At 33.5% G+C, this 10,301-nt stretch overlaps 1 pseudogene; it reads left to right on the top strand.

Moving 5' to 3' along the window:
• The first annotated feature begins 6,066 nt into the window (after nt 1-6,066).
• LOC129925749 (mitogen-activated protein kinase kinase kinase 13-B-like) overlaps nt 6,067-10,301 on the top strand; it is a 30,291-nt pseudogene continuing 26,056 nt past the window's right edge.

Here is a 10,301-nt window from a genome sequence, read left to right as displayed (position 1 = left end):
CATGGTTTTATCTGGTCACTTTAAACTTCTCCCATAATGTAGAATATCAGCATTAAACAAGACTCAGAAATGTACTTCATCATTGTTTTATGCCATTTTTTAGGCTAATCAGCCTCTGTAAGAAATGTAAATCCTCCCTCCCTCCCCCCCCCCCCCCCCCCCGGCTGAAAAATAAAAGTGAAGGATCACTGTTTCATACCATTTCTTAGGCTGTTAGTCATTTTTGACATTTCTACAAGGCTATCCACATGGTTGAAGTTCAAACAACCTTGACCTAACAATTACTTTACTCAGTCAATTACAATTACCCACAGTTCTCCACAGTAAATGACAAGAGACCTACAGTTAACATTTAACCTTCAGAGACCTGCAGTTAACTTTTATTCTTTTTTTTTTAATATTTAATATTTAATAATAATTTAATAATATTTAAGATTTTGTGTAGAAAAAAAGGCTGTAACATTTGTATTCAATTTATTAACAGCCTTCCCTGTGGATGTCTGCTGTAGATTTTCAAAAGAAAAAAGTATTTTTCCATTTGCCTACAAGCCACATGCCCATGGTTTAGGTGAGAATATCTTTGTTTTTTTAGTCTAATATAAATAGTTTAGGCAAAAATATAGTTATGATTTTAGTGTAAAATATGTGCCCATGGTTTTAGAGGAGAATATCTTGGTTTTTAGTGTACAATACATTCCCATGGTTTAGGTTTTCAGTGTGTACTAATGACACAATGGTGTAAAGTTTTTAGCCATGGAGTTAAAACTTTTAAGCTGGTTTCTTGAACTACCCACCTTGATGTTATCAAAATCACTGTATCCTGCAATGAGAAACAAGCGACACAATACATATATACATTGTCAAACTGTAGATTAAACCAATCATTTTACATTTTTCTTATTGATTGACTACTTTATCTTGAGAGTCTTTTATTTGAGTATGTTTTGAAATAGTTGTGATTTTTTTGTATTCAATCTCCAATCTGTGTAAGCTCTGCTCTAAGACACAGTTCTGATGGAAGCTCTGCTCTAAGACACAGGTTCTGATGGAAGCTCTGCTCTAAGACACAGGTTCTGATGGAAGCTCTGCTCTAAGACACAGTTCTGATGGAAGCTCTGCTATAAGACAACAGTTCTGATGGAAGCTCTGCTCTAAGACACAGTTCTAATGGAAGCTCTGCTCTAAGACACAGGTTCTGATGGAAGCTCTGCTCTAAGACACAGTTCTGATGGAAGCTCTGCTCTAAGACACAGTTCTGATGGAAGCTCTGCTCTAAGACACAGTTCTGATGGAAGCTCTGCTCTAAGACACAGTTCTGATGGAAGCTCTGCTCTAAGACACAGGTTCTGATGGAAGAAAGTGAGAAAGACAAAAGAAGATGGGAAGGAGGATAACATCTTGGACTGACTTGTGTTTTATTGAGTACTTGAAAATAGTATAGGATTGAAACAGATAACATGAAGATGTGAAAAAGTTAACATTGGTGCCCGAATGCTCCCCTCCGTCATGTGGATATGGGATAAATGAAGAATGTGTTATTTACATTTAAAAGTGGGATGGTCTTATAGATGATAAGACTAAGGCAGATAGTTTGTACACACTTTTCATATAAATTTAAGTCCAACTTTAAGACCCTGTGATTCACTTCCATTAGATATGTTACATGTACCTTAGTCAATGTTATTAGCTTATGACTCTGGTGTCTCTCTCTCTCTCTTATTATAGAAATATTAAAAACTCACATGAGTTCTCCTTTATCTTTTGCTTTTGTAGTGTGATACATTTGTTTACTTTCTACATGTATTTTGTTTGGAGAGTGGATGTTTAACTTGATCCTTAATCATTCAATGTTGTAAGCAAAAAATATTTAGCACATGTTGTATGTAGAAGCTGCATAGTTGTGATCCTGTTGTGTAGATTTGTTAATTGCACAAGCAATAGAACTTTTGGAATGATATTTGTTTACTGTTTTCTTTTTTGTGATTTCCTTATATCATACCTTAACAACTCATTTCTTTTTAACTCATTCTGTTCTTCAGATGTTCATTTGGAGAAACCTATATTCAATTCATCATGGCCAGAAGAGTCTATTACATTTGGTCAGATTGGAGTGGCTCAAGAAAATGGACTGCACAGTAAGTGTTGGAACCTGATCGTCTTTTCTTCCTGTCACAGATCTATAATGATCACATCAAGAGCTAAATTAAAGATTTCTTTATTTTAATGGGAGTCCTCTATTCTTTAAAATAAAAAAATTAAAAAAAAGAGAGTAATGCAAAACTGGTTTGTAGGCTTAACCTCTAAATCAAAGTTATACAGAGAAAAAGGGGGGAAATAATTAATTTGACTGAGTTATTTGTTAAGGATTAACTCTTTCTCTCCGTAATTATTTACCACATTCTGGTGGAATCAATGCTGGTATCGTCAGTTAGAAGAGAAAGAGTTAAGGAGTACAGGTGCAAGGTTTCTTTTAAATAATTTTTTATAGGAATGGAATATATCATCCCATTTTTCTCAACTGGGGACAAGTCTCTTTAGAACTAGATCTAGATTATATCTAGGTAGTATTTAATGATCCAAATTGAACTAAAAGTATTTTAATGATAGTTATTCATATTTTCACAAAACTTAATATCTAACACTTAAAATATATAAAACATTTAAATTAATTGTCTTGAGGTCACTATCCAAAATAATCACCCTATGAAAAATTAATATAGAAAAAAAATATTTTTTTTGTTTACTCTTTAAAAACCTTTTTTTTTTTGGTAAATGCATGTTGAAAATGAAATGAATCTATATTTTTTCCTAAAGGAAACTTTTAAAGTGGGAAGCGTGGTCGAGAGGTTAAGGGCTCTTGAACTTGGCTTGGCTTGGCTACCTATCAAGGAGGCTCGAGGTTCAACATCCGACTTAGGCAGAGTTGTGTTTATTGTGTTATTTTATGTATTTACATACATGTACTAAGAACTAATGTCTTTTTTTATTAAAATCATTTGTATCATGAAATATTCCACGAAATATTCCACTTGATCTTTGGCAACTGCATTTAATTTATATAATTGTTTGATTTCTTTCTGGAAATGATCTGCTGTTTGAATATTTTAGTTTCAGCTCAAGGGCTGTGATAAAAGTTTAAAAAAAATTTTTTTTTTTTATTATTGTTGGCGTGAAATTACAACTTAATCATTTTTTGTGTGATTTTTATGTATTTGAACCAATTTTTGTTTTAAATTAGCACAAGTTTAATCTGTTGATCAGAATTTTTTTCCTCGGTAATAGTTATATTTATACTCGAACCCATTTGATGTTACTTCTGCAAAGATTTATAGACACTCAGAGGAAATGATATTAGCATGGTAGACACAGCTAGACTTTTAAGGCAGAGTTTTGGAATTCAAACTAAAATTTTAAAATAAATCAAAAACATTGATAAACAAGCTGTTTACTGCTAGTTCAGTGCATCAATCCATTGTCTGCCTTTGCTTTAGTCTTTTGTTATTGATTTCTATGCTGCACTGTGTCAATAATTTTTTTAAAGCAGTTCTATTAATATCTTTCAAATACTATTTGCTTATAGTAATCAGAATGTAAGATTAAATGGGTTTGATATTTGTTTCAACTGGTGATGGTCCCCCTAAAGTATTGTATTAGTACTTCAAAACTTACTTATGTACAGTTTCATTAAGCCCTAGCCTTTATTTTTTACTTATATTTTTTAGGCTGTTGAAGGTTTATCAATTTTTTTTTTATCTGGTGGAGACATTTAACCATTTTGTTTTTGCCACAAAAAAAAATTGAACTTGTCTGTTGTGAAAAATGAAATCAAAAGTGAATGAAAGTTCAAAATATTTGTACTACTTTATTGATGTCATGTTGATGTTGTTTTGTGATATCTATATCAACATTGTCTCTTGTTGGTGGGGTATGCTAGACATTGGTTCTATGCTGTTGGTAAAAATTTCTCATCCTTCATTGACTTCCATTGTACTCCACCTTGCACTTAGAGTGTTTTATGGAGTGTTTTATGGAGTGCTAGAAATCAAGAAATTTAAAAAGTATCCCAGTCATAATAGAAGTTTATAGATTTTTTAAACTAACCACATTTAGAGCATTTCATTTTTACTTTGCTCTTTTTTTTATTGTGTATGTTCTTAATTGTAATCAACATCTGACAGTGCTACATAATGTTTTATTTAATGACTGAGCATAATGCTTAATTTGATTTTAATGTGGCTAAGATTCAAGAAACATGTTTACAAGTTCATTGCTAAAAACACCTGGTGCAGAGTCAATGTAAATTTAATCTCTGAAATAAAATGGGACTAACAATGACTTTCAAAATAGTGATGTCATTTGTTTCTCAAATGTTAGTAGCATAGAAAACGTGGACATGTTTGATGTATTGTAAGGGATCATATGTAACAGTTATGGGTATAGAGAATAAAATACAAAATATTAAACTCATTATGTTGTTTCATTTTTCTTAAATAGATGACCAGACTTGAATAAATCCACCATTATGAAACTGTCAATCATACCTGCTTAGACACAATTTAAGTTCCCTCAGACTGACTTTATTAAAGCTAATCTTGAGATAAAACAAAACTTGATCATTTAGCTTTAAAAAAAATAATAACATGCTTCTCTTGAGGTTAAGAAATTAATAACTGGTTAATAGTTAATGAATGTCAGGGTAGGTTATGTTGACAGTGCAGTGTGAATAATCAAGATCAAATAGCTCTTAGACCTGGGTGGACTTATGTTTTGAAATTTCATACCTACATCATAATGAGAAAGTAATATTCTCATTTTACCAATTAAATATTTGAACCACAAAGCAAGGAATCTTTAAATGCAGACAAATATCAAGTAATTTTTTAGATTTATTTTACAAAAAGGAATGATAAATCTTCATTTTCATTTCTTAGTTGTAAAACATGTAAAAAGAGATTTAATTTGAAACATGAGAGTTTTGATACCTGCTGCTGAAAAAACTCTTTACCTATCCCTTAGTCTGTTGGACCATTGGGGCACCACGCAAGATTTATTCATCATCTTTCTCCATTCCACTAGTCTTTTACCTTAGTTAGAACCTCTTTCAATTGCAGGGCCATCCATTCTTTTATGTACTTTATCTTTCCATCGCTTTCTGTCTGCCTCTTCTTTTTCCTGGTACCGTTCCCTGAAGGAAGGTCTTAGCGAGCCTCGAAGACTTTGTAATATGGCCATAGATTTTTAGCTCAAGTTTTTTTATGATAGTAGGTCATCATGGGGTCTAATCGCTGCAGTAGCCCTGCCTCTAATATCTTTGTGATGTGGTTTAAAATGTGATACCTAGGATCCTTCTGTAGCAGCTCAATTCCATTGCTAGGATCCTCCTCTCTAGCTCTGCAGTCAGCATCCAAGACTCACAAGCATATAAAACACTTGCAGGTAAACATTGAAAAGTAGGCATGCTGATGCCTTGGTAGTAAGGGCACCTAAATTCCCTAAGTAATGCTGCCTATAATGTAGCTTTAAAAAGAAAAGGACAATGGGCATTGCTGAAATCGAAATTTTCAAAACAGGATCCTTACTTTACATTCAGCACTAATTTTGTAAGCAGCTCAAAGGCAGATCCAAAACATTTTTTATGGGTCGAAAGTCGAGAGGCAGTGAAGAGAGCACAAAGAAATTGTCGTCCAAAGCAAAGCTGGCTGCACAACGAAAAAAGGCCACTCTTTGGACATCCTGCTAATAATAATAAGGCTAGTCTTCGAGTCCGAAGATCAGTGAGGAATGCAGTATTTCACGTGGATGCGCAGTCCCAGCTGTGACCTACATATTTTGCCACATCCAGGGCAAGCATAACCATTGTCCGCAGGTGGTCGATTTAGATTTTCTTTTCGCCGTCTGTTCTCGACAGCAGATTTTCTTTTGGTTTTAAAATGTGTATCCCGCGGCCTTCGTAAGTGACCTCCAGCTGTCTCGTTCTGAGGCCGCATGCAACCAGGTGCTCTCATCTGTCAGCCAAGGAAAGTTGACGCCTAAGCTGGTCTTTGAAGCCTTTCCCCGGGGAAAAAAATGGGGGTGGGGAAGATTTAGATCTAGTTGCTCCATAAATCTAGAATCTATGTAAGAAGAATAGAACTACAGAAAACTGAAAAATATCCTTGGTAACTGATAATTTAGTTTATTTGATTTCGTGGCTTTTCAAAAAAAACTTTTTTAAGCTTACGTACAGTCAACTCATTTGTTTTGAAATCACGGAAATGGCAACACTCAATGTTTGTCGTAGAAATTGAGGGAAAATTGATAGATTTCAAATTCCCATATATCAAGTCTAGATCTAGATCTAGATCTTAGATGATTCTGTTGATTCTCTTGCAATTGAAATTAGTACAGATTCTAACTGACGATTTCGGTAACCTAAAATTTTTATAAATAGTTAAAAATACTTTAAATGAATCTGGTAGATTGGTAGATCTATCATGATGATCTTCTATAAGTAGTATAAGTTATAAGTTCTAGACATCTCTCTAGTCTCTACTAGATCTAGATCTAGTCTGACTCTAGATCTAGATCTAGTATTCTTTATTTCTTAGTTCTAGACTAACTCTTGACGTCTTGAGTCTCTTGATCTTGAGCTAGGCCTAGTACTACTACTAGTACTCCGAGTAGTACTCAGTGTGTAGTAGTACTATTAGTAACACTCTTAGACTCTAGTCTCTAGTAGTAACTAGATTCTAGATCTAGATTTATAGATCTACAGTAACTTACGTTTATCGAACAAGTTAAGCTCATTCGCCGACATTTTTTATGTTTGAATTTGTGTATCTCCGTAAAAATTAGACCTAGAAAAAAACTGATTATATCTATGAACTCCTCATCCATTTTTCTTAAAAAGTAGATATATATGTTTTATTCTATTACTACTCAAAGTTAAACTTATATTTGATGTTAAAGTGAGTCAGGTCGATGATTTCAAAAGCTTAAATTATCAAACACTTTTTTTACCTTTATCTTATCTTATCGAACATATTAAGAACTTATCGAACACATGAGAAGTATGGTGTTTAAAAGTGTTATAATCTTAAAATTTTGTGAAAAGTATGGTCAAGTATGGTGTTTCAAAAGTGTTATAATCTATATTTTTTTTTATTTATATCATTTTCTTTTTACGCCATGTCAAGACATACAGATTTTAGTCATTTCCACATGGTCCACATCGAAGGAATCTATAATCTATCACTGATCAGCTCTGCTTAGAAACTGACGGTGCTAAGCCCAGTAACGCATTATCGTAGTACTTATTTAGGTCTAAGCTATTTTGAGTCATAAGGCCATTAATAAATTAAATCCAGATATTATCTATTTGAGGGAGAGCCTAATAAGCTTTGGTAGCCAATAGATAATCCTCCCCAAGTCATTGCAGGACACAACAGTTTACTTGGTTCACCTAAAAACAAAACATACGGTACGCAGTCCTACGTAACTAGCCGCCGATCTAGCACACTCAGTGTATGTAACAGCCCAAAAGTCAGTGCTAGATATTTTTCGATCTGGGCGGGGAAGGGGGGGGGTTGCTGAAAAGCTTTGGTAGCTTGCGAGCTGTGTTACCTATAGATGTAGATAGATCCGCCCTCCCTAAACCACCTGGTTGACCAAAAAAACACACCGTATTTTAGAGCACGCTTAGTATTTGTCACACACACACAAACAACATATCTATATATCTATCACGCCTAGTGTTTGTGACCTAATTAGCGGCTTGACCTTAGGTACTCGAATGATGGCTCCTCCCCCTTTCCCCTCAACATTGTTCTTACTACAACTTGAACAATGTTTTGGGGCTGCGTTGGTGGCCTGGTTTACACCTGTGTGTTGGGCTGTCACTGACCATTTTTTTTTGTTGTGTGTTAATCTGGGGCTGCGTTTGGATTGAGTCTTGAAATTTACGTTGTTACTTTGCACTGAAAAAGAGTGAATGTTGGAGAGTGGAATTGCGTAAGAAGAAAGCGCGGGTAAGGGGGTGTAGGCAGAATAAGAGAGTGGTTAAATGTGTTATTGTTATTATTTTGAGTATTTGTGATGTTTCAAAGGAGTGTCTTTGTAGCGCATTATGAGCTTTATCATACTTTATGGTATATGGTACTTTATATATAATATATAATTTTTTTAGACCCTGCGCCACACGTCTAGATCGAGAAGCACAACTGACTATGTATTTGAGGCTGACGTCACATTTTAATGGTCGATCAATTATTGATGATCTCTTGATACAGTGTCTGGACTGTTTCTCCCCCCCCCCCCCTTTTTTTTTTTTGTACCTACCAAAGACATTTTTATTTCAAAATACCATAACTACATTCTATACCTCCCCCTGAGCCCTTTCGTTTTATTAATATCTCTTCACATCAAGCACATGCGCTAGGTATTGGTTTATAAAACATAATTCAGAAGTTAATAGAATGGGGCATCTAAAAAAAAACACAACTGGATATATTCTAAATTCATTGTTCATAATATATTCTATATTCCTTACACCTATGGTAGCAAAACGATGATAATAGCATCAAACTATATGTGTCATAAAATCAAGCTTTTAAAATGGGTACAATTAGTGCATATCGATGTAAATCTATTTACTTAGAAAAATATAGCACATTTACGGTAAATTACAAATAGCTGATACAAATTGTAACACATGGCTAATTTATATATGTACTTTGCATTACATTATTTTTAAAAATAACAATTAAAAAATATATAATTTAAATATTTTGTGTTCTTTAGGTTATATCCCTTTGATGTTTATTTTTAACATTAAAATGGCGTTCGATATCTTACGAAGCTGAGATTGCTTATATAAAAACTGCTATTATCGAACACCCCCTTTTTAAACCTCAATTTTCATGTTTAGGTAGCAAAGGACACTTTAATGAAAATTGTTGCAAATATTTCTCAGCCTAATTAGAAGCGTATTATATAGGTTTTGTTGAGCTGAACATCATGGGCATTAAAAAATACCCTTAACCCGAGACTCACTTCACTTTTCCCAAGAGGTCAAAAAAAGTGAAATTTTTATACCAATATTACCAATGCACTTTGAATATAAGTAAAAAAATTATCCTCGGGTGAAAATGAAACTAAATATAACTAAACTATAAAGAAATGGACGATGCACATTAGGAATGGACTAGTTTCTAATCATCAAAATAAAGGAGAATTTTTAAAAATACAATGGGGTGTTCGATAAGCACCTTAAAACGAAGGTGTTCGATAGATGTAAGTTACTCTAAATAAACTAAATACTAAGTAGATCTAGTAGTACTACTAATAACTAAGTAGTACTACTTACTAGATCTAGTACTGTGAGTGAGTAGTAGTACTACTACTAGCCTCATACCCATAATCATATTAAATATTACTAGTCTCAAGTCTGGTCTAGTTGTAGAAATGTAATCTAAATGATTCTAGATCTAGTAGAAAAATCTACAGTAGAGACTAGACAGGATACTCCAAGATCTTGGTCTGGATGATAATATGATAGTAGATTAATTTTTTAAATTGCAATTTTCATTAGATTTATTAGAAATTTTATAATTGAGCGGTGTAGTAGCTGAGATTTAATGTGCTTGGCTTCTGAACCAAGAGGTCTTGGCTTCAAATCTCAGAATATAATTTTCATAACAGCCTACTTGACATTAGTTGGGGAAAGTAAATGTGGTTGGTTGTGCTGGCCACCTGACACCCTTGTCAACTGTTGGCCACAGAATTAGATGATACTTACATCATCTGCTCTTTAGATCACAAGGTCTGAAAAGGAGTACAACAAACTTTTTTTTTTTACTATATTGATTGGGATTTTTTAATATTGTTTCTAAAATTTAGCAGATTTTATTCTATTTTTAAGCTTTGAGTAATAATACTAATACGAGACTTTAAATTAATACAATCTTGTATTAGATAATTTCTCTTGAGTAAATTAAACCTTCATAACAATCATTAGCTACTTTGTGATGTCTGGAGTTGAAACAACCATCATAGGATTTAAATCTTATATTGATTCCATACATTACTTTCCTTAAGTATATATGTGTTACGTGCGCATCTTAGTGTGAATGTGAAATGGTGCGATTGCGTGTTGAAAGAAAAAGAAGAACCGAAATGGAGGACTATGAACAAGAAAGTGTTTTCAGTGTTAATAAAGATTAAAGTATTTATAAACTGTGATTTGTCGTTTACATGACTAAAGAGTCTCATCAAATATGAAAACGTAACAAGTGGCGCCCAACGCAAAGGTAAAAACCCACGTA

Source organism: Biomphalaria glabrata, chromosome 4 (assembly GCF_947242115.1).
Source record: "Biomphalaria glabrata chromosome 4, xgBioGlab47.1, whole genome shotgun sequence".
Lineage (NCBI taxonomy): Eukaryota > Metazoa > Mollusca > Gastropoda > Planorbidae > Biomphalaria > Biomphalaria glabrata.
Note: the sequence above shows the minus strand (reverse complement) of the source record. Positions and strands in the feature narration are given on the sequence as shown.